Source organism: Scleropages formosus, chromosome 5 (genome assembly GCF_900964775.1).
Source record: "Scleropages formosus chromosome 5, fSclFor1.1, whole genome shotgun sequence".
In the NCBI taxonomy this organism is placed as follows: domain Eukaryota; kingdom Metazoa; phylum Chordata; class Actinopteri; order Osteoglossiformes; family Osteoglossidae; genus Scleropages; species Scleropages formosus.
Genome location: NC_041810.1, coordinates 24,934,757 through 24,948,729, shown reverse-complemented (window position 1 = coordinate 24,948,729; position 13,973 = coordinate 24,934,757).

The following is a 13,973-nucleotide window of genomic DNA, read 5'->3' as shown; positions in this document are numbered from 1 at the left end:
GCCGCCGTCCCAGCGCGGCGAGCGAGAGGCGACCTGTGGCAGGGACCTCGTCCTCGGGTCCGGTCTGCTCCAGATGGGCCTTCAGCAAATGCCGCTTAAACAGCTCCTTTCCGTTCCGGAACCTCGCAAGTCATGACAAAGAACTAAAACCCACACAGAACTAGTGGCTTTTCCAGCACAATAATCTGTAGTGTTATTAACAGTCATTAAACTGTTTTTTTATACAGCTGGGATATTTTACTGGAGCAATTCAGAGTAAGTATGGTACTCAAGGGTGCTACAGCCAGAGGTGGGATTTGAACCTGCGACCTTTGGATCCAAAGGCAACCGCTTCTCAGAACTTCTCACTAATAAATGCAAACTTGACAAAGAATAACAAATATTCAGTGAGGGAAGTTTGCTGGAGCTACAGAAATTTTACAAGATTTAAAAAAAAAAAAAAAAAAAAAAAAAAAAAAAATTCCAGTAAATCCAGTATTAACTCACCAACTGCAAGGAAAATCTGATGTGTTGTCAGAAATATCGGGAGGCCATATTTCTCACACCACACATTTATGCATCACTTCCCTATTTAATGGCATCAACACAGTTAACTCTGCAAGGAAAATGAACATTTTGCAGCTTCATGATTGCACCTGAAATAGGTTTTCGGAAGACTGTCGGGTTTCATTTCGTCCAGACTGGGACACAGAGCCTGACGTCCACTTTGCTGTTGATTAAACACCAGCCTTGCTGTCCAGTGGCCACCTCAGCGTGGAGCCCAGCTGCCGCTGTCACCGAGCTTCCAGGGTAATGGCTGGAATCCACAAGGACGTGGGACAGGCGAGCCGTCTGCTGGCTGCAGGATGATGAGACAAATGGGTCAAATGGGTCAGGAGCCTACTGAGACGGACAGGTCTGGAGAAACCAGTTTATGAGGCACTGAACGCAAGTCCACAGTGGAGGAAAAGCCTGGTTTGACCGGATCCCTCGGAGAGAACCTCAAACACTGACCGACCGAGGTGCAAAGGACCATGCTGAACATCTGGGATAACTGTCTACTGGGACAGACTGCTTTGTCGCACAACGTCTACGTCCATCACAAAGGTCTGCGCTGAGCAGATCAGACACTGTCCAACCGCCGGAGAGATCAAACATGGGCCTCCTGAGCCAGAAAGCTCCGTGTTGAACAACTCGGATATGAACTTAGTGAGCCGGAAAGGTCCACGACAAACACTTTCCGCACCGACCCAGCAGGAGTGCTGTGTCCCCTTCCTCTCGGTTTAGGGACATTAGATGGACACAAAACCGTAACCCTGTATGAAGTGTCTGGGGGGGGTGGTGGGAACACCCTGTTATGGTCTGTGGGAACATGCGAACCCACTGCGGAATGTAAACTTTCAACATCCTAGTCAACAGCCCTGCTTTCTAAGCGATTGGCTCACCTGCTGCTCTCCTTCAGGCCAGCGTTGGTCGAATGAGCTGACGTACTGCGGTACACCACCCTGTTTGCCTGCCACTGCTTCTCGTTTCTTGATGCAACGCTTTTCGCAGATGGCGATGCGATGTGTTATTACACGCTTTTCAACGCGCCCCCGCAATCCGCCACGTGGGCCTGCGAGCGCAGGCAGCATCGGCACCGCAAACGCAGTGCCAGCAAAGGCATCAATTACAGCCACGGCAATGGTTACGAATTCAAAGCAGATTCGATTCTCCGCTTTAATGACCACACGCTGGCGCTGGGCTCCGTCACACCAGGAGGCGACGCTCCATCAGATGCCTGCCCTTACAGGTGTGCGAGCAGTGGATCGAGCCCCACAGGCCACCCGCATGTACTGGAAGACGACCCCTCCAGGTGACCCGCACCTCTCACAGAGCTCTGCTCCGGACGCATTTTCCTTTTTTACTTTAATCTTGGGTCGAGAAAGTGTTCCCTGAGGACACAAAATCTCCTGGAAATCTAAAGCAGTCAGTAACTGCCAAGTGCTCATTACTCAGTTCTCAAGTTTATAGTTTTTACAGGAAACAACCTTTGCTGTCATTCTCATCACCTTGTACATATTTGTGCCAAGTATCCTTTCTCAGTAGCATCAGTCTGGTTAAACCACTAATTAAAGATCAACATACTGGATGAACTGACTCTCCAGCAGCTGAACTTCAGTTTGATCTGTTGCAGTATTAATAATATTTATATCAACCTGTGAAATGGTTTATTCATTATAAAGTTCGCTATATTCTAACAACTTTACTGCGCTGCCCTTTTGAACATATGTGAAAACACTTCCCATTGTGCTTAGAGGTTTACATGTTAGAAAACCACCACGCTGCAAAGTGTGAGACTCCAACTGGCCCCCAGCTCTTTTTGGGGGACAGCTCCCGGTGCTGAATGGGCTGCTTCTGGGGCACTATCCCTGGCGCTGTCCCTGGTGCAGCGCTCCTTCCTACATCAACAGGTACGGTCACATACGTTATTCCTCTTCTGTATTGTGGCGCACACCACCGTGGGTTTGGATGGGGCAAAGGAAGATGCACAGGCAGCGCTCATCTCGAACGTTTTTTTGAACACCAGAACACAGGGAAATAATACTCTCGGTCCGAGGACCCCATTTCCTCCAGGATCTGCGCTGCCAGCCTTCCCAGCCTGTCTAGTGTCCAAAGGCTCTCCTCCAACGCTCTGGCAAACACGGTCGCCCCATCATTTCCCCCAGAGGTGCCTCCAGTGGTTGCACACTTACGTTTCACATTTTTCCCATAATGCAACTATTTACAATAAACAAATCTTCCCACCTGAACACAGTAACGCAGGTCATTACAGCATATCTTGTGAGCTCTGGCAAAGTGGACGCTGCACTTTGGTGTGTGTTCAGTTCGGCTGCAAAGCGGCACGTTTTATCCGGGCTGTACGGTGATTGTAAAACGAACCGAAAGGCCAGGTGTAAGTTTGCCCTCTGAATTAGCCAAAGAAACAGAGCACGACGCATTCTCAGATGGAGGCGAGACGATCGATCCCCCACGGTGCTCGCCAGGCCAGCGGTCAATACGGGGCTCGAATTAACGGTAAACAATAATCTGCAGAAAATGATGATTTATTAATGGGGGATGTATGGCCTTTTGAGGTGTTATTAGTGCGCTGAGCGACAGCTTCTCCCTGGGAGCCAGCGACTAGAGGACAGGTAGAGAAGTGGACAGGTGGACTGGGAGCAGGGAGACAGCAGTGAAGACCAACAACACTTGTTCGATACTGGTGTCACACTGTGGTCTTGCTGTGGTTTCAGCACCATGTAAAAAACCCACTCATTGACTGTTTCATACAACAACGCGCTCTACTGTAAACAGCTGAAAAGAGGGACGTCCACCTTGTCCTTGGGACAGTCTGGAAACCGTGAGCATTTGCAATTCGTAAATGTCTCCTAGAAAGACATTGACAGGCGCCATACTGATGCACTGAGCAGATATTTCATATCAGAGAGCAACATGCACTTAGTATTTTTAACTGTTATTTTTTATCTGAATTTTGAATGGAGATCATCTCCTGTTATTTGGTTGAAAACATTCCCAAACTGGCATATACATATACAGCTATCATTTGTGTGATTTGTTAAAACTGTAAACCAATTATCACCTCTCCAGTGCATAGTCATGCCAGTCAGGAGCCTATCCCAAAACCACAGGTACAACTTATTTTTTTTATTTCAAATCTGAACCGTGCAGATTTGCAGCTTTTAGATTTGCAAGCTTCCCCATCTTAAAAATGCAGTATTTTATTCATTTTTAAGCAGTCATGACCACGTCCGTGTGCTGAATGTCCAGAATTAAATGTATTAAAACTGGATGGAACCTAATGACTCACAGTATTACAGCTTATTACACGTTTGACTGATTTTGTCTCTGCCTTAATTTCTCTCAATTCTGCCTTTTCGGAAAGTTGTACCATTTAAGTTACTGCTCAGCTTTGTGGTATTTTGGTATGAAAAACCCTTAACTGTTAATTTGCTAAGATTTCAAGGGTTGGTGGCTCAGCTCCTCGATGTCCCTGGGATGCTCCGTTTAGGCCAAACCCCAACACACACAGTCATGTGACTACAGTCATGGGACCTGATGTTTCAGCGGTAAAAAATTAAAGAGAAAAACACTTAAAGTGCAGCGGCTGGAAGGCTCAACGACCCAAAACCGCATCGGTACTCAGACTCAGAGACTTCCACTAGATGCCATTCAGCACTGTCAACAACGGACCCCTTGACGCTGACCCTCGACGAACTTCTCTCTTCTCCTCCTTCTTCTCCCTCTTCTTAAGCGCGACACCACCCACCTACGAGAGGCTCCAACCTCAACCTCCTCGTTGAGCAACGCGATGAAGCCACAACCGGGGACCCGCAAGTACATCCTGCATTGCCTCTTTTCACACCACGCTCCACACGGCTCTTGCTCCGGGCCATGGTCATATCCCGCCTGGACTCCTGCAACTCCCTCCCATCTGGCATTCCGGCTTCTGCCATTAAACCTCTCCAGCTGATACAAAATACCGCAGTACGAGTTGTGTTTGGCCTGCTAAAGCGTTCCCATGTATCCCCCCTGCTTGTCTCTCTCCATTGGCTTCCTGCAGCTACAAAGTGCAAAGTGACTTTACAGCCATACACGTAACGATGGCACATCGTTGCAGGGGTTCGAACAGTGTCCCGGTCAAGGGCACAACAGCAGGGACCGCATGGACCTTGGATCGGGAATTTTCGGTTCAGAAGCCCGTGTCCTCAGCACTGTGCCGCCTGCTGACTAAAGAACCCCTTCTTCCCAAATTAATTATTTACCGAAGGATTGACCTCAACCAGTAGACCTCAATGTCAGCTTCGTAGGCCTATTATTCTTGTGAAATATTACCAAAAAGGCACTTAATATGTAAATCATCACAGAAATTTGGCCTGAATATATGAAAACGGTCAACAACATGTTAATTCATTGACTTATACGTACTGTACTTTATTTTCCCAGCAGCCAACACGACAGAGTCATAAAGAGAGAATCAGAGGATGGAGATTTTGTGTTTATGATCCTGCAGTACTACATTAAAACAAAGGTTAAAACTAAGATTTAAGATTGTATATCTGCATTTTATGGCCCACTGTGCTAAATGTCAGCGATTCTGATGCAAAGTGAAGCCGTTTGGTGAATAAAATCCCCTGGTTTCCCGGTGGGGGTTCTCAGGGGGATGTGTGGCAGAGTTTTGTTCTGAAAGCCTGTAATGATAATAGTAATAATAATATAGCAAAAGTGTGTCTTTCGCATGTGTATTTCCACTGGACCTGAATGGGAGACTAATGGCCAAAGAGCACGTCATAATAATGTCATACTAAGGCCACGTGTTCCCCACACAGACCGACTGCGTTCGGGCTTGGAGCTCAAGAGCTGTGCAGCAGATATGCAACAACCAGCTCTGGGGGCCTCTTGCAAGTGGGATGTGAACCCAGTGCAGTTTCCTCTGGCATTAATACACTTTCTCTCTATTCATCCGTTGGTACGTCCATCCATTCACTGCAAGGTTTCTCAGCCACATCGTTGCCACAGAGAAGTGTGTCAATCCCAGCCACGTCGCTGGACTCCTTAACCGCGTTAACGCTCTGCTGGGGTAGAGGGTTCCATGGATGTCGAACCACTATGTCACCCGCTGCATATCGATGTCTAATTTATATCCTCATTGACCAATATTTTCAAAAGGCTGGGGGCAGTGGGGGTCACAGTGGCTACAGGTGTCACCTTTCAACGTGAAGGTTGCATGTTTGAATCCCCACTAGTGCTCATGAGGAGGGCAACGTTGGAACTGAACAACCAGTGCAGTGACCGCTCCATCGTAGCGACCGCTCCATGATGCACTCATGTCAGAGAAACTGGCCCAAGCTTCCCATCACAGCAACCCCAAGGCAGATTGCGTTTCAAGCCAGTACTGTGTTTTACGGCAGTAAACCATGGCCACTCTTACAAGTTCCTAGGAAAATATATCACTGCTTGTTATCCAAGTTGGGCAGCATGTACAGTATGCGAGTGTCAGGCAGCAAAGGGCTGAGAACCACAGCTCTACTGTACTCTCCACACATGCTCATTGTGTAAAATGCTCAGAGGCTCCACAGACCTCACAGATGGGGCAGCAGCTCGGTGAATAAATAGTGATTCTGTGTGCTTCCCAGCACAGATGTGTCATCGTGCTCGTCTCCCCTAAAAAAAGATGATGAAAGGCATTACACTGGTTACTGACCTGTTAAATGTGCACTCAGAATATATGACTTCCAGTGAGCACCATGAAAGTGTAATGAACTAAGTATGCAGGAAGGCAAACATTTCTCATTAAACAGTCCATTTCGGCGTGGTCCCCGCGATCACTCCATGTCTTAATGTACTTGTGCCATGAATTATTTAACCGTCTTCTGCCCGGCCGTCCTGCCCGCAGAAACAGGATGAAGTATTATGGCAGGCTGGACGTCGCATTTAGGGACAATAAATTTGCAGGAACAGGGCCGCTCACGTCCGCCCCGCCAGAGAGAAGCGAGAATAAATCCTCGTGCGCAGAGGATACGACACGTGTTGGGCCACACGGTAAAATCACACCCTGATCACACCCTGCGTCATGCGGCACAGACAGACGATGCACTTTCGCTGCTTTCGGAAACCAGTATTCCAACATACGTGCTAGCGCAGGGTTTCCTCGTGCAGAGCGTCCAGGGCAGTGGCGAGCTGGCAGCTGCTGGGGGGACTGAAAAACATGTGCCATCATCTGGGCTCGGAGGTTCCAGGTTGCAGTCCCACATGCTGCTGTAGTACCCTTGAGCAAGGTACTTACTCTCAACTGATATAGTAAAAATTGCCCAGCTGTGCAGATGGGCAAAAAGAGCAGCTCAATTAATAAATGGAAGTTAATAAAACAATTTACTAGCAATGTGTATTATGGCCGTACTATTCTTTCCAAGGCTTTAAAATGGTAACACTTTGGAGAATACGGCACTCACCATTGCCATACTGATTATTCTCTGTGTTTTCTCGAACACCGGTATTTCGATTCTGCTCCATCCCGTAGGCCTCCTGTCATCTCTCTCTCACACACACCTGCCAATTATTGACATGTAGTGAACAATCGCAGCCATCGGGGGGCGTTAGGGTGCGGCACTTCCTCGGCTACTGGAACCCCCGATTCCCACGGAAGAGAGCGAATCGATTCCACGAGAAGAGAGCGGGGCCGTGCCCTCGGTGCGCTCGCCGAAGACCGTAAATAAAAAATAACAATGTGGGAGTGACAAGGCCGAGGCTCACAAAGGACAGAATTTCACACACACACACACACACACACACACACACACACACACACACACACACACACACACACACACACACACACACACTGTCTGAACCACTCGTCCCATATGGGGTCATGGGGAGCCGGAGCCTAACCTAGCAACATAGGGCGCAAGGCCAAAGGGGGAGGGGACACACCCAGGATGGAACGCCAGTCCGTTGCAAGGCACCCCAAGCAGGACTGGAACCCCAGACCCACCAAAGAGCAGGCACAGGACAAACCCACTGCACCACCGCACCCCCCGGGGCAGAATCAATGGATCAGCATTAATGTTCCGACCCCCTCCGTGAGCTTGGACTTGGGACAGTAAGTGCGTCTTCACCCCAGTCCATCCAACAACATGCAGTTTCTGAAATGTTCTTTGGATCATGTGGATGATTGTGCCCAGTAAACTGACTTGTTCAGTATTACTGGGTTGGACCTCTGGATCTAGGAGAGGCCAGACAGCCAATCACACTTCAGCTGGAGACCACGGCCTGCTCCGATTGGACGGCGCCAGATGGGTGGAGCCTTTTCGTAAATACGACTATGTCAGGTTCTCCAATTGATGTTCTACTCCCCCTGTATTTTGCAGGTACTGCAGCGGATAGCAGCTGTCCTACCCTTGACCTCAGCAGCAGGAAATTAATAAACTTCATTTATTCCATCTGTTGTGTCAGAGAACAGTCAAGCAGATGATGAGTAAATGTTGTGTGTAAACTTACAATGTGCTCAAAGTAAACAAATATCTTGGTGAAGAAACAAGGTGAAACATCAAGTGCTGTGTGAGGGTTTCTCTTGCTGTCCTTCCAGGATTCCCAGTCCAAACCACTGTAAAAGGAGCTGATGCGGTAGGGAAACAAGGACAGTGGTGAGTGACCACATGTCTCACAACCGTCCCGCACTCGCTGACACTCATGTGTTTGCATGTATTCCTTCGCATCCCTGCGCTCCCACTTTGCGTTTGTATCCCAAGTCAGTCGGCCTTGGGTTCAACACAAAGCCCTTCCTTCCCGATGCTCTTTGAGATCTCGATTATCTCATTAAGTGACTGCTTCGAGACACGCTGCAGTATTGGACTATGGGAACGTGCAGTGTCCGCCTCTAAAGCCCCGCCTCCTCGACTGCAGTGTCAACGCTGAGTGTCAGCATCACATAAAGATCGACTCGGCGATCAATTCATTTTGGCTTTTTTAATAACAGGAAACAAGGTAAAGCACACGTTAGAGTCCTGGCCCCGGTCACACTGCCCGCCTGCGCTTCCCCCGGTGTCCTTATTGCTGCATAAACAAAGGCTTTTTGCTGATTTTGGTGATATGCAAAGCAGCTGAAAATTATGATTAAGATACAGAAGCAATAAATCCGTCAAAGTGCGAGGGGACGGGCGCTATTGATTTCCGCTGAAGAAAAAGATGCCAATGCGATGGAGAAAATAGAGAAAAATCATTTATAGCTGCAGCTTCCCGAGAAAGGCTGTTTCAGCGCGCTGCGTCGACAGCCGTCAATCAGCGCACGTGTCACTTTTCCTCCCTCATGCGAAAGTGAGCTATCTGATTGGATGACCCTGCGTATATTGAGATACATACTTGGGTCTGTAACATAAGGTTTTGGTGGGGATGTGGTGGCATAGCAGGTTTGGCCGGGTCTTGCTCTCTGGTGGGACTGGGATTGTAGTCCTGCTAAGGGCACCTTGGGATGGACTGGCATCCCGTCCTGGGTGTGTCCCCTCCCCCCCCAGCCTTGCGCCCTGTGTTGCCAGGTTAGGCTCTGGTTCGCCGCGCCCCTGCTTGGGACAAGCGGTTCCAGCTAGTGTGTGTGTGTGTGTGTGTGTGTGCGCGCGCATAAGGTTTTGATGCCATTTCCATACCTGCTGCTGCTGTGTGGGCAGGAAGCTCAGATCTGTCGCTACTCAGCTCCCTTACACTGCAGATTTCCCATGAGCACGCGGGGCATGGGAAAGAATGGCGTGCCTCAGCTGCCACCTTAAGCCCCTCCCCCAACGCCAGGTACGATTAAAAAACGTCAAAAGTTCTCATGGGTGAAAAAGCACAGCCCACCGGAATGCCATCTTGTTGACCTGCTGTCCACGACGACAGCACAACTAGTGGTATGTGGTGTTTGTAGAGGTCTCGTCCCTTTCTGGCACATTCCGTACAGCCTGTTCAGGCGTTGTCATTGGCACATTCGCTTGTGTGACCAAGAGCGTGACACTCAGAGCTCCTGACACACAGCTACACTGGCTGCGAATCAAGGCGTCTTCTCGGCACCCGTCCAACTTCCTGGTGACAGCAGAGAGAGAGAGAGCGAGAGACCCGAGCAACTCGCCATCCTGCAAAACCATGAACCTCAACCTGGATTCCACTCACGCACACCTGGAACGTCGTTGCGAACAAGGCACATCCCGACAGGTCCTCGACCCATCGTCACCTACACATACACTTACGCCTTCGTTCCCGTTTTCGGACGCTTACGTGGGGGCCGTGACGCGTGCGCTCCAAAGCCACCGGAGGTGCCCAAGAGAAACTCTTCATCTCACATCATTCTTCTCTTCTCATCTTTGGAGAGATGCACCGTTCCGCTGTGAGCGAGAGAACGAGGCACGCATCGGTCCACCGAAGTTCAGCCCAGACCAAACCCGGAAATGGCGGCGAAAGAGGAGGCCCCGCTGCCATCGCTGTCCCGCATTCGCAAGAGGGCCGGTTATAACCAGGCTGCGGTATGATTGGTGCCCGAGTAACACCTGACCATGTGCGGTCAATAAACCGCGGACGCAGCATTTCTTTAGCACCTGTCTCTCCATCACCTGGTTAAGGTAATTAACTATTAAGAGGCGCTGAAGTGGAGTTATGGTTCCCATTACCGCAAAGGGGCTTCCGGAGCGATTAGTACTCCGGTCACCGCGGCTCCCGCTCAGCAGCCTCTTTCCGTGCCAATTATTGACAAAATAAATGGCAGTCGTCAGTTCGACACTGACCGCCAGCACAAAAAACTATTTTATTGAAGGATTTTGTAAGTTGAACTGGCCAGCATCGGTTGAGTCACGTGAGCCGCAAGGCCGGAAGACCGCTTCCTGTTGACGCCACAAACACCTCGCAACACAAATCGATCTTATGAGCACAAAGATGTTTGCCGTCTAATCCACTCGGGACAGGAGCATCTGCTCGGCACATGTGTGTCAGCCATCACTGTTATGCGGATTCCCAAAAAAAAAAGAAAAATAATAATAATAATGAAGTGGTGGATAGGAGTTCCACATCGTGTATCTTCTGCTCACCCTAATTTAGCGTTTCATTCATTTATTTGTTTGTTCTCCTTTCAGATGGAGATGATCTAGGGATGAGGAACTCGGGCAATTCATTGTAGCGCATGGGAAAATGCAGCGTGCGGCTTATGTAAATGGCATCGATCGGCAGCCATTCTCTCGGAAGCCCGGAGAACAAATGGCTCAAGGTGGAAGAATATATAGCGAGTAATCACTTTACCATTAAAGGGTTTACTGGAGTTGGGACGTTGATCATTAGTATTCATAATGGGCTAATTAATCTTTCCTCTTAATTATGGCCAATTGTGGCAAATTAAATGGAAAAAAATGGAACGAATTAATGAATTAAGGAGGCGGCGAGCAGAATGTGTGCGGGGGTAAAAGGCTACGGCCCTTTCTACTGGCTGTGCTGCTGTGTGTAGCGGTGCCACGCGGGGGGGCTTGGGGGGTTGTCTCCGGAGCCTGCAGTGCATCATGGGAGATGAGAAGCGCATCCCAAAAACCACACCTTTCAGGGTCATCTTTGTCTCTCTGCTCGATTCTAAGTGGTAAAAGCTGGTGTCTTCTACCAGAAGGTCCTGAGTTCAAAGCCCACCTCGTGCTGTAGAGCCCTTGATCAAGGTAACGAAAAAATGACCATGCTGCATGAATGTGTAAATCAGTGTAAGTTGTTTTGGACAAAGGGTTCTTTTAATTAGCAGTCATTATGCTAACAATGTGGTAATAGCACTGACCGTGTTCTTCTTCCTTTATTCTCCTTCTAACTCTCTGCTCTATTTTCTGATGTGTGTGTGAGCAGATATGAATGAGGCAGTGCAGAGCTCACAAGGAGCCTCCTCGCTAAATGTCAAATGTCAGGCCCCAAAGCCGTTGCCGGGAGTCCGTACGGAGTGTCCTCTCAGCAGCTGGAAACGTCACTGTGTTTTGCGTGCTCGGTGGCAATCTACCCACAACTCCATGCCGCAACCTTTCAGCGTATTTCACCTCAGAGCCACTTTTCTGCCAGGCTTCTCCCCCGTCTCACACCCGCTCTTTTACTGCCCCGACTCACTCACCCACGTGTGGAAACATGCCCGGATCGCGGTTCCAACAGCGGTACACGCCAGGTCTCCATTGCTTGACCTTTCCCCAGCTTGAGGTTGTGATGGACGATTTTGCATCTTTTCCATGGCTTTTAAGAGAGAGAAAGAGGAAGAAAAAGTGCAGCTTTGAGAAGCGAAAGCTGGACTCTGGACGAAAAAGAAGGAGTTTCCTGGAGACTGACGAACGTCGGACTTCCGCTCCTCTGGCCCCAGTCCTCTGAGTGCAGAAAAGACACAGTCGAGGAGGTCTGGTGCCAACCGCCAGGGGTTCATGGGTGTTTGGCCTCCCTGGGGTCTTACTCCACCCCCCCTCTGGAGAGCACGGTTAAAGCGCGGTTAAATTGCAGTCAAAGCGCAGCTCAGCCGACGAGCCCTGAAAGCCCGGCCGTTTTTTCCCCACACCGACGCCTACAGCCCAAAGACAAGAGCTTGATTTTCATCCGTGCCCCGACACCAGGCATTAACACGCATTATCCTCCTTAATCTGGATTACAGCACTGCTGTTTATTTATTTCTTTCGACATGTTTAAATTAATTCATTACACACAAGTACAAGCCAGAGCACAACATGTGTGAGAGAGAGACAAAGAGCTTTACAGCAGCCTCTGCGAGCCAGGAAACATTAAGGGTCCCACCTGTCCAGATCCGAATAGCGTCGGTCAGCCGCGAAGAACAGCACCAGGGTCTTGTTTGGCAAGACAGGTTACACCCTGGACGGGACTCCAGTCCATCACAGGGCAATCGCAATCACACTCAAGCGCACACGCACACACACACACGCACATGCACACACACACACACACACACACCCACTAAGGGTAATTTAGAGCCTCCAGTCCACCTGCAACACATCTTTGGACTGTGGGAGGAAAAAGCACCTGGAGGAAGTCCATGCAAACTGCACACAGGCTGAGCTGGATTCAAACTCTCATCCAAACCCAGAGCCCAGGAGTGTTAGGCAAAACCATTACCCAAAGCCCACCATTGTGCCGCCCTATTATTATTATTGCTGTTATTATTATTATTCCCATAGATTTAAATTTAGTTTCCTCCTTGCACATTTTACCACTTCATTAATATGGATAAGAAAGCACACCCCAGCCCTGTACCAATTATTACATGCAGACCGGCCTTAATTTTTCCTTTTTCAGCACTACACGATCTGCTGCCATATTACAGCGTACAGAAGGGATACTGCTAAATTACTTTACCTTTCCTGCCAAAAACTGACCTTCCTTGCATGTTACCTAACTGAGCAGTAATGTTCCAGCCTATTAGACATCTGGGCGCAGGCACAGTTAAGTACCCTTCAATTTCAGTATTTTACCCCGTCTCAATAAGGCCACTTCAAGGACTGACGGAGTCATAGGTGTCCCGATGTACATCGATTTCATTGTCACACATCTGCAGCCTGAAATGTGGAGCTCAGCGGTCAAGTGGTCTCCAAAGCGCGCTCTCCTGTCATATGGCGGCACGACTCTCGGCCGGCCGCTCGCTCGCTCCCTCGACAGCTGTCCGCGAGGTCCGAGCCGAGTCGCGAAGCCTCCGGCCGTCGCAGCTCAGCGGCAAGAGCATGTGCTGAAAATGGGATCCACAGATATAAGTTTATCTGCCAGGAGCACAAGTGGATTTCGCGTTCAGCCTCTGAGACCCTTTAAAATCATAGGAGAGAGAGAAAAAAAAAACTCCTCGACATTTTGCTATTAAGTCGCGGCTTAGCTTGTCCATCAGTCGCAGTGCAGCTATCTGGAAAAGCCAGAATCCAGCTGTAATTGCAGGACTGAATCAAAAGGCCAGCAGTTATCTCCAGCGATTCTGCTCCACAGTACGTTCCTGTTTACTGACGCACATCCATATCTGGTCCCCCACTCCTGGTGTCGTGTACAGTTGGGATTTATTGCATGTTTATCAAGGAAAAGTCACTTGACTGCAATCCTATAATCAATAAAAAAGCACGTTTTGCATAATCTGCTTCGCATTGTACCTTCATTTCTATTTTTGTGTAAGTCGAACTATAAGAAAGAACAGCGATGCGAGACGGCTGTATGTGCCAACACTAAGCGGCGCATCTCTGACAGGGCCTTCCGTTACGTTTGCCGCGGTTAGTAATCTTTCGAGAAGACTGGTGCCCCCACGGGAGAGGGCTGTGGACGTGCAGCGAGTCGCAGAACGATGATCAAAGGCTGTACAAATCTCAGTTTGTGCTTCAAGAATTTGCTGAAGCAGAGACACAGGAATAAAAAGGGAAAAAAAAAAAATCCAAATATAATTACAGACAGGCACACGAGGCGACGTGGGCGAAGGGGTCAAAACGGGAAGGTAGGAAGACGAGGGG